We start from the raw sequence: 12,141 nt of genomic DNA, 5'->3' as shown, positions 1-12,141 counted from the left end.
GCCTTTGCTCAGCTGGCCCATCTGCTTTCAATGCTTTCTCCCCTCCCCTTTTTTGCATAAAATCCTCTCAGGTCCAATTCATTTCCCCCCCTCCTACTTGAGTATTCTTTGTCCTTGTAACTCTCTCAGATTTCTTCCTTCCTGCAATCCTACTTTATGCATTTGTCTCCGTTCAGAACCTACTTGTACTCACAAAGCTTCATATTCAGTTATCCTTTTCCAACCAGATTTTATAGCTCCTCAAGGCTGGCAACCATGTCATATTTATTTTGTCTGTCTCCCCTCTTCCCTCCACCCAGACACAAAAGTACCTGGCAAATACTTGCTGAATGACTAAATCCTTTCAGTATTTTTATCACTAACGTATAACATTCTTTCATCTGACTTTCCAAGTTCAAAAGTACATTAGAAAAAATTACATATCAAAGCATTAATTCTCAAGTAACACAGATTTATCTTTTTGAAAACTTGCAATCACTGAACCAAATGTCAGTGGCTTTGCCAACGACAAAAGATAAAGGTATAAGCACACAAAGAAGGATCTGTAATAAAACCACCATAACACTGCTCAACTCAACTTCTTCAGGCACAGGGTTTATCAATTATAGGTAATTTAATAGTATATATGTGCCATCCATACATACTTTCCCCAAGAAAGAGATATTGGAAGTGGTGCAACAATCTAAAATTTGCAAGATGAAATTTAACAAGTTAAATTGAACTTTTGAAGTTCCCATAGCAAACACTCAAATACTGTTTGCTAATTTAAATTTTATACAGAATAATTTTATGCAAGTCACATTAAGTCTAAAAATTGTAATGGTGAAAATATTAGGACCCTAACACAGCACATGGATAATAGGATGAATTCAACCTGAACAATAATGGAAACAAAGGTGGATCTTAAAATTTTATACCAGTGTTTAAGAAGGGACAAATTGAACTACTGCATTCAAACTACAGATCAATTCTTATTTTGCTCCCTATTTCTTCTGGGTTTTCATTAGAACCAACAGGCTCTAACTTGTGGAAGACTTCAGGTAAAGACAGAGGAGAAAGAGAACAAGAAATAACCTCAAAGCAAAAGACACTCTTCTTATCTAAGAAAACCTTGCAGGTTTTCAGTGCTTACAAGAATCAGTGTTTCCTTTGAGAAAGGTAACTGTGAAAAGCATTTCAAAATCGCTTTAAAACTACAGACTGTAAAACTAAGGTGAAGCAGTTCATTCTAATTGCCTTAGACATTGACTTCGCTGAGCCCCCCGTTTTTTCGCACCCCCCAAGCCACCGACCTATGATCAGCTCAGAGTGCATTTTCCAACACTTTTTGCTGCATCAAAACAAACCTGCTTTTACGATAATGACATCTTAACTACTGCATGATATTAATAGAGAAAAAACAGAACCACTGGCCAGAAACCATGGGATCAATTCTCCTGGAGATTCTATCTTCCTAAACAAAGTGAAACGAAGTTCACATTGTTTCTAAAAATACCATTACTGTCTTTAACCATAAACACTGTTACAATAAGCATGTTATATGAGAGACTTTTCCAGATTTTTTCTGATATGGGCAACCTCCATCTTTTGACCACATGACTGATGAATACCCCATATATTCATGTGACCACTGAGATTTCTTTCCTCCTGCTACCACTGTGGTTCTACCACAGAAAACGGAGCACAGAAAGGCAAAAGATAAAATCTAAGTTCAAATGGAACACCACAGTCGGGTGCTAAGACTGTTTTTTTAAAGATTTTCTAAAATTTAAAAAAGAAATGGGGATGGGGATCTAAGGTACAGCATGGGTGGTGAGGGATGTTCATTAATCTGACTGTGGCAATCATTACACAGTGTATAGGTATATCAAATCACCACACTGTATACCTGGGATACATACAATCTTTGTCAACACTTCTTTAAAAATTAGAAAAGAAAAAAATGGGAAAAATGACGTTTGAGGAGAAAACAGATTAGCATTGAGTAGAGGAGTTTTGTAATGTTTACCTGAGTGAAATGTTGACGTAATCTTATATATGATCGATATTTAACAAGCCAATAAATACTTTGTTATAAAAATGCTAAACTATAAAGGCATTTAAAACATTAAAACTGACCATTTCTTCTACATCCATATGATTAAATCATTTTCAACTTCTAAGATTTTCAAATTTAGATAAGTCATAAAATAAGAGCCCCATGTTGGGAAAATATAGGAAAAATGATCAGGGCCCCTCAGATGTTCAGAATCTTGCCGAACATCTGATGTAAATAGGCATATGTGCTCAGGTGTTCCTTTGTTATCGTCTAGTGTAATTGCGCATGTGCACTCAGGTGTCCTTGGTTATGGACTTAAGCATGAGTGGCTCTGATCCACGGCACCTCCCATCTCCCGGAGGACCCCCACCATGGGGGGGGGGGCATGGGGAGGCCACTACTGCTGCTGGAGGCTGCTGTTGCTAGTGCCCCTGGGACCCTCTGCAAGGCCACTGCCACTGCTGGACCTGTAAGCTACTGGACCTGTAAGCTGCTGCTGCCGCTGAGGACTGAGCTCATGTCATCTGCCAACAGCTCCTGGAATCTTTCCCGATTACCTAGCATGGACCCCCATGTGAGGGGCCTGGGGACCCAGCCTGGCATGTGAGGGGTCTGGTGACCCAGTCTGTACAAAAGGTTTGGACGGTCTGAGCCCTAGCTCTGACAATATAAATGGAAACTTAGTATAACTAAAATAATGAAACATTTTGACTTTAGTTATGATCTGCCTTACTTAGCAATTGGCATCATCGGCAGGATTACACTACACCCCAGAAGAGAAATTCTAACATCCCTTCAAGACAACCTCATCCAAACCTTTTTAAGCAAAGAAGAATTCAAAGGTCTCCTTCAGAAATCCATCCTAAAAGATAAAAACATTCAAAAAAAACTTCCTCGTATTTAGTATAAATCCTTCTTGATGCTTGCTTTAAGTAGATTTCCCCCTTCTTTTCCTTGAGGGAAGATGGAAAACAGCTGTTCAACATTTCCTTTCAGGCTACTTTTTCTTCTTGCCAGACCCATGCCTCCCTTGGGAGAAGTGTAAACACTGCAGGTGATTCCAAAATCCAGCTGCCCCATGCCTGATTATCCACAGGGTGGTGCACCTGGCCCCATTCACACCTCCTGAAATGATATCATTAAACTGCAAAGGCCCCAAGAATAGTTTCTTCCCAAGTATTTGTGGAATTCTAGAAATTCATTGCTTATAGTCTGTCCTCAATATATTCAAACAAAAATAGCACAAAAATAGCAAAATTTCAAGATGGAAAGTTTAGTCAGAACTGTCTAGAAGGTAAGCAGTGTTGTCCTGCAGCTGGGTCTTCACTCCTGCCATATTTTGTGTGTCAAGGTGTTGAGTGCACCTTGATGAAATTCTTTTAAACTACTTAGTGATTTTTATCATGCAATTCTTGAGTTTCTTGTCCCTAACACAACTTCTAGTTGTAAGTAACTTTAGAAATGCAATAACCCTTTCAGTACTTAAATCTAAAAGACTACTCTGTGAATGAGTATCCATTTCTAGACAATTATTTCTTTAAAGGAATAATCTGTAATGGATTCACAACATAATCTGCAAATTTCTACTTTTCTTTTTTTTTTTTTTTTTTTTTTGGCAGCTGGCCAGTATGGGGATCCAAACCCTTGACCATGGTGTTATCAGCACCATGCTCTCCCTAGTGAGCTAACTGGCCAGCCCTAAATTACTACATTTTACATCAGTGTTGCTACCTCCTACTTCAGGAATTGCTAACAAATATCCTCATTCTTCTTGCAAAAGCCATTTGACAGCAACAGTAAAGCCAGTATACTGCCTCCGTACTTCATCAATAAAAAATATTATAGACTCACAAGCTTGGTGAGCCCATTTCCTTTACAAATTCCTTTTAAGAGTTATGAAATGCTGATTCAACTTTGTTGCATACACCATCTGCATGCATTAAATGCCTACTGCTTAACAGCTTAGTTGCTATACATGAGAAAAATGTAAAAGCCCTGATTTAATAAACAAACATAACTTTTACAACTCTATGGCATAATGTGTATGCAAAGAATACTTCAAACAGAAAGATTTAAATGACAGGGTTTTAAACTGTGGACCTATTCAATTCATACTAAAAGAGCTTGAATGCTCTGGATTTTAGTATGATTATCCTGCTATCTTTCACACTAACCCACAATGGATATCTCACAAAATATTTGTAATTGAGAGTTAACTACATATACGTTTTTGGTTATTTTTAATAACAGGACTACACTCACCTAATGGTTATAACTATTCCCAAATATAAAATGCCAAAACCAATGATGCTTATTATCAGTATTGTTTATAGCTTCTACATATTATTAAAGAAGCAAATTCTGTTCTTTCATAAATTGTGTACTAACATTTGATGACAGCACTTACCAAGATCATGTTTGCAGAATATTCCAAGGGAGTTGAAACAAACAGAAAGAAATCCACTAGTAATCTTAATACACATTAAAATTCAGTGTTATTTTGAATTACGGACTGAACTACTTCATTCATGAACAAACAGATGGCCCCAATAATCTTTTATTCTTTCCAAATTAAAATCATTCGTTTTCTTCTTTGTGAAGTCTAACAGGCTCTCTGAACACTTTTCCTCCAGCATGCTGGTTTATACTCTTCTGGGCATCTGAAAGAGGATCTGGAATCTACCCCTCAGCATGCTGGAGCTTGCCTACATACACCAGAAGTGAGCAACACAATTAGTAAAGCACCCACTGGTAAAAGACCTGAAGCTAGCTAATGAGAACGGAGTGAACAGCCTAGGGCTGTGCAGGAATTAGAAGAGGACCCACAATGGAATCCTTACAGAGCATAAGAAGAAATACAGAGGAGTAGGTGAGGAGGGGGCTGCAGAAAGGGGGGTCTGTAAACAGCCAGTTCAGGAGCCTGGGAAGCACATAAGCATTCTAGGGAGCAGACAGTTCACAGGCAGTAGCAAATAATAAAAGGGATAATAATAAAAGGGATCTATAGGAAAACGAAATGTAAGAGTCTTTAATAATATGAATGTGGGGCCACAATAATCAACCACATTGTATATCGACAAAATAAAATTTAAAAAAATAATAATAATATGAATGTGGAGCCACAAAAGAGAAAAGTAGAAATAAATGTTCAATTTGGGTTAATCTTATAGCTAAGGGATGCTACTAATTACCTGTAAAATGATAGATAAGTCTCTTAACTTCAGTATTTCCATTTCCACACCCCTAAAATGAGCGTAAGACACCTGCTCTATATCAATATCCATTTACACAAGGCTAAAATATGAAAATATTAGAATTCTTTGAAAAAAACTAAGAAGTACTAGGCAATTTTAAAATGCAAGTGTTTGTGTAGCTATATGATCAAAGACATTTCCTTTCCTTCAATTGTCTTAGTGCATATGAACTTATAAGCAAGTTTATTAATTCTAATGGCCCCCTGTTATCCCATCCATAATACTCCCTCCTCCTCTTTCTAGTTTGAGTCTTTTCTGTGACACTACACCATCAGCTAACCAGACCACTCTTCCATATATAACTAGAAGTAGTGAAACATGAAGTTAGATGACAAGAACATGGGACTACATATATTTACTATATGAAGATTTTCTTTAAAGAACAATTGTTTCAATTAAAAATATTATCCACCTAATGCAAAGATTAATTTTTAAAAGGGGATCTCCTATTAGAATTGAGCATTAGAGCTGGGAAGATGTTTTGAAGCATCCATTCCTAATTATTGCTATCACCAAATGGAAGCATGGATTGGTACCACAGGAGTCTGGGATTTTAATCTCTACTTCCCATATCAATGAATTTCATGCTAAAATAATTTCCTTTTTCAGTACTCTGAGCTTACACACTTGCCTCATTCCCATGTTGAGCACCGACTTGAGATCTAAAGAATTTTGTTGTGCCATCAAACATCTGCTGGTAATTTGGTGGCCCCCAGAGAGTTTTACTCTACAAATCATTATAGGGGAAGATAATGTAATTCCAAGATGAGAAAATCTTAAGGCATTTAATATAGCAATAAAAACTGTCATGTCCTCTCCTCGCACACATTCATTCAGTAGGGTTACTGGTCATCCAGTCTCCACAGGTGCTTTACTCACTCTTTCAGAATAGCAAAGATCCAGGACCTCTCAGTAAATGGAATAGCAGTACCCATATGATAATGAAGTTCCCTCTACCACAGGTTCTGGTTCTCCTCAAAGGCCTGCCACAAACACATTCCAGAACAGTAACAGTATTCCTCTTTTTTATTTTTTTTTTTGGGGGGGGGGATGAAGAGTGAGGGTAGTGAAAAAGAGTAAGAATATTTACTGTATTTAGAATTCAAACATGCTAATGGTTAAGTAATACTTAATACATGCTCCAACTACAAAATGCAAGTCATTTGCTAGTGTCTTTGCCCCTTTTAAAAATAAAGATCAATGATATATTAAAACCCAAGTTTAAATATTTTATTTTTCTGTAGAGGGTTAGAAATCTTGGTTCTCATTTGATTTTTAGAATAGGGTTTTTAGGTAATGCATGTATGAGGCAAAAATCTCCAGCCAGGGGGCAATAGCCCACAGGTAGCCGGGCAACAGCCCATCTAATCAACTCTAATCACTGCTTAGGTATGGGATTGTATACTTTAATGATTTTAGAGCTAACAGGTGGTTGTCATACCAATCCTATTAAGAAATTTTAAAGAATTGCTGAAGGGAAAAATGTGAAAAAATGTTTGCTAAGGGGAAGCTGTCTTCTGGTGGAAGCCTTAGAGAGATATTTAGATTTAATCATAAGAATGTAACTTTTGCTTAAATCATTTAAGGAGAGGTTATATTTTAGATAATGATGCAGTTTGACCAACTTAGCTTTTCACAAATTGTACTTTGGAATGTCACATTGTTAATTTTACTGATATTACTAGTTTCCATTGTTTAAGCTATACTTAGCCATAGATAACTTTTGTCACACTGTCCATGTCTTTGGGTCTTTTTGAAACGATTGAATCAACTGATTTTTCTTGTGAAACTTCCTTGTCTTTACAATAAAAAACAGAAGCTAACTTTGAATCGGGGCTGTACCCAGTTTTCTCCTTCTAACAGAGGAGTTGTTGAGGTACAGTCCCTTCGGGCTTCTCATTGCATTCATGTTGCTTTGCGTAAACCTTTTTTTGCATCTCCATTACACAGAGAGAAGTGTAACAATCTTCTTTTTTTCCTCTCCAATCATCTGTTGAAATCATAATATTGACTGTAATTTATTTCATACAACACAGTGCAATCCAAGGCAAATAGAAATAAATACCAACATATTCTATCACAAATAGGATTCTTAACATTAAAAAATGTATAAACAAGTATTTTATTGTTTAACTGCTGTATGCATTTTCATCTGTGATCTTAAAACACTTTTTCAGAGATCAAAAAAAGATTTTTAATTAGGAAACATCTATGAAGAACGTTCTGGGAAGCATCACCGAAGTTAAGAGCTTCACCTCATGGATGACCACCAGGTCAGGACAGCACTGCTAGGTAATGGACAGGACAGACCACAAATCTCACTAAAATGAACTGTATTCACGTGTCAACGAATTTTATAAATACTAAAGGAGAGGCACACATGGATATTAGACACAACCTCACATAGCAAACCAGGCTAATCAGCTAGGTTTCTTACCCAGTGTTTTCCCCTCCAGCAGGCCCCCAACCTCGCAGGGAGAAACTTTAAACAGCCTCTACCCAGCAGGACCAGGAACGGAACCTAATAACCCATCATGGCAAAGGCCTATACTGTATTCCATTGCAAATTTCCCTCTTTGTCAAAGTTGGGTTTTTGTGGGGGTTTTTTGTTTGTTTGTTTGTTTGTTTTTTGAGAATTCCTTTTTACTTGGTGACCTTACTATCAATATTTTTTTACAGGAATGTGAAAATGTATTTTGTATGCCACTGTTTTTATTTAACTAAAACTTCATGAAACTGATATTGAGATCATATACCAACCAGTCAGTGAAAAATAACTCTTCCAAAGTTCAAAGTCTCAGGTGCTGCTTGCTTATTTATGTTTTCCCCCTTTCTACGTTAGCAGCTCCAACACAACTAGAGCTGTTTCTTACATACCTCTCTATGTCTCCTCCATAACCAGCATCGTCTTGCACTTTTTGCAGAACTCACACAGAGCAGTCACTAGGTAATGGAGGCATCAAATGCAATCTTTTGTCCTTTTTTACTAGAACAGATCTTACCTACATTCAGCACTTCATATAAGGGCTTAAATGAGGGTTCTTCAAAAAGTTCATGTAAAAGCAGAATTAAAAGATAATATGAATCTTTCCATGAACTTTTTGAAGACCCCTCCTATCAGTACAGTGACATTAAAAAAAAAACAACACATGAAACAAATACTCAGATAGATAATCCTATATTTCTTCCACGCACATTACATTTTTGTGATCCCATTTAGTAGTCTAAATATTCTACAAAATATTGCACATCAATATTTCATTTCATAGAGATTATCATTTATTGGGAAGTAAAAAACTGAAGGAAAGGGAATCTTGATAGGTTAAATTCTATAATGTGAAAAATACTGAAAATATTTCTAAGTGAGAAAGTCCATTCTCAAATTTAATGTAACATCAAGTAAACCATGACTTTCTAAACCATGACGAACAAAAAAATTATAAAAAGAACTTTATTACACGAAGATCCCTAGAAACTGAACCTAAAGAATTTCCTGACCTAAAGAATTCCAGGTACATAAGGGTCACACCTCATGCTTTTAAGCGATGGATTCGTTTTCAATCTTAATGCCAGGCGGCCTAAACGGAGGCTGCTGCCTTAAATGAGGGACGAAAACGAAAAAGTTCTCAGGTCACAAACTCAGCTCAGATTCCAGCCGCTACAGATCTTGCGCCCATGTGGCATCGCTTACAGAGCTTCCCAGCCTGTGAGTCAAGTCGCCCTCCCCCCGCTTCCCTCCCGGGACTCGCCGCCCGGAGCTGCGCTCGGCCCTCCCCGCCGCTCCACGCGCCCCTGTCCTGCCGGGCCTCTTGGGTTCTAACTTGCTCTAGTTTCTTTCGACCCGTACGCTTCGGGTTGGAGTCTGGAATCACCCAAAGGACAGATAACTTTTGGAGGCCCGGTGGGAGGAGCCAGTGCTTCCGTACAGCCCTGGGAGGGGAAAACGAAGAGAACGTTGAGAACCTACTACTACCACCCGGGCGGGTGGCCCGCTCCCCTCCGCCTTCTCCAAATGATCACTACCCCTTTCCTCCCAGTTCTACTCTCTTAGAGTGAAAGGGGGAAAAAATCACCTATTTAGAGGCAGTTCTCTACTTGACTATACCAACAAATCCACTAAATCCAAAAGCACTGAACCTTGCAAACGGAACAGATTTTAATCATGAAAGGTAAGGGGTAGGAAGCAGAGCATTTGATTTATTTAGCTCACAAGAGGGAATACCATCTTATCTCACAGGAGCGTGAGAGACAGAGAGAGAGGAGAGAGAGATCTTCAGTGGAGCATTTGCAACCTTAGTAGTCATAGTCCCTTGGAGAAGTTTCCTCCCCGGTCTCTTAAAACCAGCCACTGCTTACAAACTAAGCCAGATCAAACCGGGCCCCAGGAAGGTGTAGCATATGACCAGGGCCGTCACCTCAGGGCTAATTTCCCCTTCCTCAGTATTAGCATGTAACTGACGTACCAGAGCTACACTCTGCAGAAGTGATAGATGTGTGTGCGTTACTTACCCATTCATTAGAATGAGAGATGTTTTACTGAGAGCTATGCTTTTCTCCATGTTTGCTTCCAAGTGAATTCTGAAAGGCCACTCCAGCCATTCCCGTGTCCTCAGAGGTTCTCAAGACCTATGAGGAGCTTCCATAGGGCCACATTAGGAAAAAATGTGGATGTCTACTTTTATGTTTCTTTTTCATTTAAGAGAGAAATTGCATTTAAGAGAGATTCTTTAACAAACAGGTCAGGAGAAGGAGGTACTGTTAAATTTTTTAAATGTTCACTCTGGTAAACCACTGATTTGCATAAACTTCCTGACGTTTTACAGGAGGCCTGTGGAGGGGAGAAGAGGCTCTGGAAATTACAGCTAGCATTAATCTGATGGAAATCCTTTCTTTACAATTTGCTACTGTGGGCCTTAGAAAACTAACTCAACTTCAGAGTCTCAGTTTCCTCATCTGTGATGTAGAGATATAATACTGCCATTGAACAGTTATAGAGAGGATTCAATAAATATAGCTAATATTTATTGAGAGTTTACTACATGCCAGGCTGTTACTGAGACCCCAAAGATCTGTTTGCTTGCTGCTCAATAGCCAATAATTGAGAAACAAGTGTTGGCATAAGTTAAGGCAACCTTTAACCAAGAAGCCGGCAGCCTGAGGAAATGGTGGACTTATGTTTCAAAGACCACCTCCGCCTCTCCCAAGTTTGCCAAATGGTTTTACAGGGGTCTGTGGTGAAAAGTTAATTCATGATGACCAACCCGAGACATGCAGACATGCCTGAGTGTTTCAGATAATTGGTCATCAAGGAACTCCCTGGGTGGCAGTTGACCAGTGTCATACTTCATTCTCCATGGGTTCAGTTCCTGTTATTCTCAAATAAGATCAAGTTAGTAAGCTAGTAAAGAATGGCCATCTGGGTTAATAATTTTTCTCTAATTATTTGGGGTACAAGGTGAGAGCAAGAGTCATTGTGTTCTGGCAATTAGTTGCAGGCTATGCAGATTAGGTTACAGGAGATGTTGGGAAAATAGAATAATCAGGCTCTCCTTGCTTCACACAGGTTGGGGGTGGTGCAGCGCATCCTTAGTAAGTTGTGTGTGGTTGGGTGGAGTTAGTGCACGTGTGCGGTGCCACTGCTTGGCTGGTGACTGCCTCAGGCAGATGCCTATCTGTGCAGCCTTGCTTTCTAACCTACAGCTTCCAAGGACCTGTTTGCCAGTTATCTAGCTCACAGACCTGCGTGTAAGGGGTCTGGTGACCCAGCCTGGCATGTGAAGGATTGTGACCCAGTCTGTGAACGGGCTTGAGGGGTCTGTGAGCTCCAGACCCAGCCCTAGCTCAACAATTGGCCCATTTGGCAGGATGACGGGCATGTAAAGAGCTCCACAATTGGCATCTTGGGCAGGATTCCAACATTAGCAGAGCTTTACAATTGGCATATTCTATGACAGGATTCTGAGCAGGTACAGGAACTGAAAGCCCTTGGGAGAAGGAGGAGATGTGGCTACTTTTGAATATGCTCTGCCCTATGGCCACTTTCCTGTTGATGGGGATCTGGTTGCTGCACATTGTACTGCAAGGCAGCATAGACCAGGTACTACAACACAAAATTCCTTGGGAGGGGAGGAAATGTGGCTGTCCTTGAGCATGTGGTGCCTGGTGGCCACTTTTCTGCTGACCAGAGCCTGGCTGCTGATCACTATGCTGCAAACTGATCGAGATTTGAGGCAGAAAGCAGAGTTATTGAAAACGTGGATAAATGTCCTGGAGGATGGCATGCAGCGACTGGCCGCTCCTGCCTCTCACACCAGAGAAGATGACCAACCCAGTGGTGAGTTGGGGAGACCGTGTGTCTCCAGGCACGACCTGTGTGCATGAGAAATTGAGACAGTAAAGCAGCAGAAACAGGGAGAGCCCCTGGCTGCTGCAACTGTGAGACCTAGGGGCAGATGCTGTAACATGCTTTAGAGACAATGTTGCGTTTGTCTGAAGACAAAAGGCTCGGCGGGTGCCACTTAAACCTGATGACCAGCCAGGTGCCATATAAACCCAAGAAAAGAGTGCCACATGCAGATGGGCAGATGACCTGAGGATGGGTGCCCCTGCAGAATTTCAAGTATGTTTTCATCCGGTGAAAAGGTGGAAAAGTTAGTCTCCATTACTACCTGACTGTCTCAGTGGCAGCAGTTACAGGAGAGCCACTCCTTGATGGACTGGGAAAATGCAGCTGTTTGAACTGTGGGTGAATGCTGCTGAACTGCCTTAGACTGAGTGAGTAGTTGGTCTAAGCCAAGCTGATTGAAGTAATTCAAAAGCCAGAATGTAAAAGGGAAGCAGAGCATAAAG

This window comes from Galeopterus variegatus, unplaced genomic scaffold (genome assembly GCF_000696425.1).
Source record: "Galeopterus variegatus unplaced genomic scaffold, G_variegatus-3.0.2 Scaffold1220, whole genome shotgun sequence".
Classification (NCBI taxonomy): domain Eukaryota; kingdom Metazoa; phylum Chordata; class Mammalia; order Dermoptera; family Cynocephalidae; genus Galeopterus; species Galeopterus variegatus.
Note: the sequence above shows the minus strand (reverse complement) of the source record.